The 6,918-nt window shown below is 34.0% G+C and overlaps 1 pseudogene; it reads left to right on the forward strand.

The window, feature by feature from the left end:
* Positions 1 to 4,187: 4,187 nt before the first annotated feature.
* Positions 4,188 to 5,736, forward strand: LOC148566026 (uncharacterized; annotated as a pseudogene).
* Positions 5,737 to 6,918: the final 1,182 nt, after the last annotated feature.

Consider the following 6,918-nt stretch of genomic DNA (forward strand, 5'->3'; position numbering starts at 1 on the left):
AGTTAAGATTTCCTAACAATGCACTGGATACGAAAATTGGCAAAAATCCTTACGAATTGACCTCGAATTTTGCTGAATTTGAGAGGTTTATTGTCAATATGATGATGAAACTAGAAATTTAGTGCGACACCAGCATGCTCAAAGTATGACTTATATACCTTAAGACTAGTGAAGATTTGTGAGATTTTCTGACCCGACAAAGAAAGACGAAAATAAATATGCCTATGTGCTTTAAGTGCATTGCAAAAAAGAAAGAGAAATAGTCGATAAACAGTCAAGATAAAAGACTCGTTTTTGAAAGTTGATATAGAAGATAAAGATCAATTCTAATACTTTGGATTGAGTTCAGAGGTGGTTTCAAAGTTTTTAATACTTCTTCATCAAAATCGAAATCATCCAAAACTTTGATGGACATTTTGTTGTGCCAAAATTTTTGCATCAATGGTCGACGTTAGAAAGAATTTAACAGTTAGAGTTAAAGTAAATAAGAATGAGGTCAAGTTACCTTATGCTTAGTACCTAAGTTTGCTTGAGGTCCAAAATTATTTGGGGTCTAATTTTTTTGAGGTCCAATACTACTTAAGATTCAAGACTACTTGAAGTCCAAGTTTGTTTGAAGTCTAAGGCTACTTGAAGTATCTAAGTATTTAATTTTATAACCCATGCAATAAATTTTCTTATTTCAATTTCTGTCTCTCACTTTACACCAAACAGAATACTGAAATTTATTTCAGTCTCTGTCTCTCAGTCTAAGTTTTTCAGTCTCTGTCTTTCCACCAAACGCTACCTAAGATGTGTTTGATTTCTGGGACTGGGACTGGAACTGAAGGATTAGAATTAAGTATTATATTTGGTGACCAGAGATTGGAATTAAAATTTCAGTTTTGGGATACAAAATTTCAGTTCTTAGGACCTCCATAAAATGGAGAATAGGAGACTGAAATTTTTAAAAATAGAGATTGAAATTTTAATAATATTTTTTTTCAAAAATACACTCATTTAACTTTCTAAATTCCATATCTACTCCTCTAGTTTCTATATTTATTTTAAATTAAATATAATACTAAGACAATTTAATCATATACATTTTATACTAAATATAATATAAAAATTTAATTTAATCTATTTTTCAATCTTATTTTCTCTTTCCAACACAGCTTTAAAATTATAAATAAATTACGTTATCTTTTCGTCACTTCTTTAACAGTTGCCGTTAAGTATTGATAATGTGAAACACTCGAATCGTTAAGAATTAAAAATGATATCATTTTTATTCTACGAGGATAACTCTTCAACTCCTCCCTTTATGCCATTTTGTTTCATTTTCTCTAATCTTTTTGGGGAGTGGATTTTTTTAGTGAATAAAAATTGGATGATATCTGTGTTTAATCTCATTTTTTATTGTTTTCTCTCTCCTCTTTAATTTTGATCTTATTTGTAGAATTAAAAGTGAAAGATCACACTTTATTCTCCCAAGTGTTAAAAAATTAGAGATGATCCATTTTCATCTTCTTGTGTGTAATTTCTGTTTCAAATTATTTCAATAAACCAAATCACAAAAATCTCAAAATAGCAAAACAACCCAATTATAAATTATTCATCTTGAATTACCAAATGTGCTATAAATTTGCTGAACAAAATCTCATTGATATCCATGGAAACCCATTTCAAATGAGCTCAATGGAACCTCATAGAGTGGATCGTCAAAATCAAAGCTTTAATATTAAGAAAAGATTGGAAGATGGGTGGATCTAGGGATTTACCAAATTGATGAAGGTGGGAGTGGGTAGTTAGATCTAATAGAGAGGCGAACAAATAATGAGAAGGGTGTGATGGGTGTATATATAAGTTTTTTTCTAGAATTAATTAAAAAAATATATTATTTTTAAAATAAATTATTCTTAATTTAATTACGAGTTTCTATTTTTTTAATTTACCATAGTTTTCTTAATGTCTCGGCGAACTGTCAAATAATTGCTTCGGTTCCTCCAATTACTCAATAAACTATAGGATAATTGCTTTATTTTAATTTCATACTTCTCTCTTTTTCTATTTCTAAATTCTGAAGCTCAATTCTCTCTCAATTCTCTCTCGTTATAGGGTTTTTTCTTTTATAAATAAAAATTATTATTTAAAAAAATAAAAATAAAAAAGCATTATTCAACAAGATAATTTTTTTTATATTACATGTAGTTTGCCCAATGAATAAGAAAAGTGCTCTTCAATCAGTGGCCGAAGCAAGGGGGCAGCGTAGGACATGTCCCCCCTTTCAATTAAAAAAATTACATATATACGTAAGGTTATCAAACTTGTAGAGTTAACCTAGACTCGACTCGCGAGTTAACTTGTAAACTCATACGAGTTCACTTGTTATGAAGTTTATATATATATATATATATACTCAATTTTAATCCTTCAAAATTAATAATATCAATCTTAAATTACATAATAAATTAAAATAATAGCATATTAAAATACACATTCAAATTTTTTATAATTATTCTTATACAAATACAATATAGAACACACAAAATTAAAAATTTTAAATTTGTAATACTAAATCTTTAATTGAACATTGAACAATATTAAAATAATCAAATTAACTCTAATCAAAATAATTAATTACTAATCAGCCAAGAATGGATGAACCATCTAACCATCTAACATAAACGATAAGTAATAGGCTAAAATTAAAAGCAATAAAATTTAAAATACAAAAAAAAAAAACTAAATCAAGAAGCAAAGACTCAAAGAAAGGGCAAAAGGCATACAAAAAATAGAGGATACAGAAGAAAAGAAGGGGCAAAGTCCAGCAATAGCAGATCGAAGACAAGGATGCAGCAGGCAGCGGTGGTGAGAGTGCAGCAACAGCACAAAACGACGACGACAAATAGTGATGAATTTCACGCAAACCAGAACAGAGATAGGACTGTAGGAGTAGTCGAATTCGTGAACGGTGATAGCTCGATGGAGTTACGGATAGTGGAGATGTGAAGAAATACAAAGCAGAAGGCAACATACATATGTAAAATTCACAAAGACAATGGCGCAAATCAGAGCAGAGGTAGCAAACGCAGGGGAACAACGGCAACTCGACAGGGAACGACGACTGGGCAGAACATGGAGAAAGTGAGACTTGAGAGAAACGATGCAGATGAGTGAGTTGTGAGTGAGTTTTTTTTCATTCTTTGGGAGTGTTATCGTAACCCTAATAAAAAAGTATTTTTTTTTGTTTCAAAATGACGCTTTTTTGAGTAAAAATGAAGAAAAACACAAACTCGCTAACTCGGTCCTAGACTCACGAGTTTGTCCGAGTTTGACCGAGTCTAGCCGATTTTACTTAGAATAGAGTCTATGTCAGAGTCAACTCGATTTCATATCTAAACTCGTAAATTCGTACGAGTTTACGAGTTAACTCGAGAGTTTAACAACAATGTATATATATATATATATATATATATATATATATATATATATATATTAAATTATTTATTATTTATTTTAGATTTTTAATTTATTAAACATATTTTTAGAATGAATTTTTATAATAATTTATAGATTATACTAATTTTTTTATGAGTGATTGAATAATTATTACATAAAATATATTATTTTATTTTTATTAATCTTGAAAATAAAATTAAGTATTCCTTTTCATTTTATATACACAAAAATCTTGTTAAATTAGTGATGTTTATTTGGTTTTGGAAATAATTAACAGTTTGAAATCATTAATTTTAAATTAAAAAATAAGCTTACTAGTATTTTTTAAATAAAAAGGTTAAAATATTATTTTAAAATTTTTAATTTAAATAATTTTACTCGTATTATTTCAAATAAATGTACTGTATTAATTTTAAAATTTTAAAATTAAAAATTTTTATTTAAAATTTTTTTTAAGATATTTATTTAATTTAAAATTAACGGTTTCACATTGTTAATTTTTTTTTTTAAAACTGACTAAACATAATTTATCATATGAATATAATAATATGAGTAAGTTTGTTTTTATTAAACTAAATTATATCATTAATTTAAATTATATTTATTTAAATTTTTTAAGTTAAAAATTTTGTAATTTTAAAAGATTTGAATAAAATTAAATTAATTAAAAAAAATATACCAAAATAATTCAAATTATAGCAATGATATCAAATTATTATCAATAGTTAGTTCATTAGTTTAGAATGAGAGAAGGAGAGAGCGGGAGAGAGCATTTGAGGGAGAAACACGGTGAAGAAGATGGCCATGCCATCGAAAGAGATAAGGGGGAGAGTGTGGGAGGGTTTGCATCAGGTGTGAAGGAGGGATCAAGTAAGGGCGACCTTAGTTCCAGGGTGACTTCCAAGATTTCGTTCCGTGACAAGGTTATTGGTTCTACGGTAGCCACAGGGATAAATCGAGCTGAAGCTCTAGATGAGGATTCCATGGCAGTGGTCACTGGAAAACAAGGAGATCCTATGCCTCCAAGAGTTTGCTTCTCCGAAGAGGCTAGGAACATCCTTTCTGAACCATACAAGGAAGCAATTGTGATTAAGGTTCTTGGAAAAAACCTTAGTTACACGGCCATGTTTCACCAATTGAAAGGGGTATGGAGGATCACCGGTGGTATGAAATCTTGGATGTGGGTTTTGGGTACTTCCTCGTTAAATTTGATCGCATGGACGATCGAGAGAAGGTTTTACTAGGGGGCCATGGATGATCTTCGGTCACTATATTGCGGTCAAGCCATGGACACCGGATTTTAAACCTTGTGAGGACACTTTCGGGGAGACTATGGTTTGGATTCGAATCTCTGGTTTGAGCATATGGTACTATCAGGATAAAGCCATGATGAGAATCGCTTCTGCTGTGGGAAGACCAGTCAAGGTGGATCTGGCTACTAAGTTGGCGGAAAGGGGAAAATTTGCTCGGGCTTGCGTGCAAATTAATCTTGGTTTGCCGGTGGTCCGGAGTGTGATTGTCGATGAGTTTGAATATAAGGTGGAGTATGAATGCTTACACCTTATTTGTGACAAGTGCAATTGTTTCGGGCATCCAGCAACTGACTGCAGAATGACCCCAATAGATTCGGAAAGGGTGGATCGAAAGGAAACATCAGTGACCGAGACGGCGGCCCGGGTGGTGCAGCCACAGGAAGCTTCAAAAGAGAAAATTTTTGAATTTGGATGCAATCCCAAAGAGTCAGTGATAGTTGCAGAAATTGGGGAGGAATTAGATGATACGTTGCATGGGAAGGAAGTGGGGTCCCAACATTTGGAAAATGAGGCTGGCTGGACCAAAGTCAGCGGTAAAAGGAGAGAAAAGTTGAGTCAATCAAACAAAGCCCAACAAACATCTAAAGATAAAATGCCGGTGCGCTCAAATCAGAAATTGGACCAGAACCGTGACTTTGGGCTACGTATAAGAGGAGCCGAATCAGGGGTGAAGACCGGGTCGGTTAGCGGATCTAAGGCACGTATGGCATCTTCCAAACAGCAAGGGGTGAAGGGCAAATCTGTCTCCGTTGCGGTGCCGACTTTCACTGCCATTATCAAAAACGGACACAAGAGGTTGCGCCCTTCTTCTTTGCAAAATTCACCGTCGACTCCGGACTGCCTTGGCGACACCAGCAAGCAGCAAATCGGCAAATTGGAAGGGTTGTCAGTGGAGGGACACAGACAAACCGGGCAAAAACCGGACAAGGACAAGCAAGGCTCAGGGGGATATGATGGTGGATCTTCATCATCTCGTTAGGGACTTCAGCTGAGGTTGGTCCTTTTTACAATACAAATTGTTTTATGGATTATTTAGATTTAAGCTTTCTATTTTGGAATATTAGAGGTGCCTCTAATAAATTGGCCCGGGTTCATAGTAAGGAGTTAGCGAATAAATTTCATCCTACTTTTTTCATTCTGTTTGAAACCCATATTGCTTTCGAGAGGATGAAATCTTTTTGGAATAATCTAGGTTACCAGGGTGTTGGTATTGTTGAGGCTAATGGTCATAGTGGGGGTATCTGGGTTCTATGTTCTAATTCAAATATTTCTGTGAGAGTATTGGATGTAGTTGATCAATGTATCAATTTTGAAATCACTATGGGCAATACATCTAGTTACTGCAGTGCGGTGTATGCTAATCTGCATATACATCGGCGTAAAGAACTGTGGGGTGACTTGACAAGGATTGCTAATATGATCCACGGACCTTGGATTGTGTTAGGGGACTTTAATGATGTCTTGTTGCAGAGTGAAGTTAGAGGGGGGCAATTTAGACTTGCCAGAGCAGAACAATTTGTAGAAACATTGGAGGATTGTGGGCTGTTTGATATGGGGGCTATTGGGAGAAGATTCACTTGGTACAGGAAGGTGAAAGGTGGGGTGCAGGTGGCCAAGAAGCTTGATAGAGCAGTCATCAACCAGGACTGGCGACTAATGTTTCTGGAGGCTTATACTGAGGTGTTGGCGCGCCTTCACTCTGATCATTGCCCATTATTCACTAGGTGCAAGATGGCAAAGAGGGCTACCAAAGGCCATCGTCCGTTCAGATTCCAGGCTGCGTGGATGACTCATCCTCTTTTTAGGAATGTTGTTGATACAGCTTGGAATAGAGGAGCTCCGGATGTAGTCAAATGTTTGTTAGAGGTTCAAAAAGATGCAACTAGCTTCAATAAAAAGGTTTTTGGCAATATTTTTGTTAAGAAAAGGGAGTTGGAGAGGCTTTTGAATGACGTTCAGATTACTCTGGAAAGTTGGGAGGATCAACAGCTTAGGATCAAAGAGCAAGTTTTGCATCAGGAACTGAATGCTGTCCTTCTTCAAGAAGAGTTGTTGTGGTATCAAAAATCTAGAGAACAATGGGTGAGATGTGGAGACAGAAATACAAAATTTTTTCATCTGCAGACAGTTATCAGGAGAAAGAGGAACAAAATTCATGGGT

The sequence above is a fragment of the Arachis ipaensis genome, chromosome B5, assembly GCF_059453495.1.
Source record: "Arachis ipaensis isolate K30076 ecotype BB chromosome B5, ASM5945349v1, whole genome shotgun sequence".
In the NCBI taxonomy this organism is placed as follows: domain Eukaryota; kingdom Viridiplantae; phylum Streptophyta; class Magnoliopsida; order Fabales; family Fabaceae; genus Arachis; species Arachis ipaensis.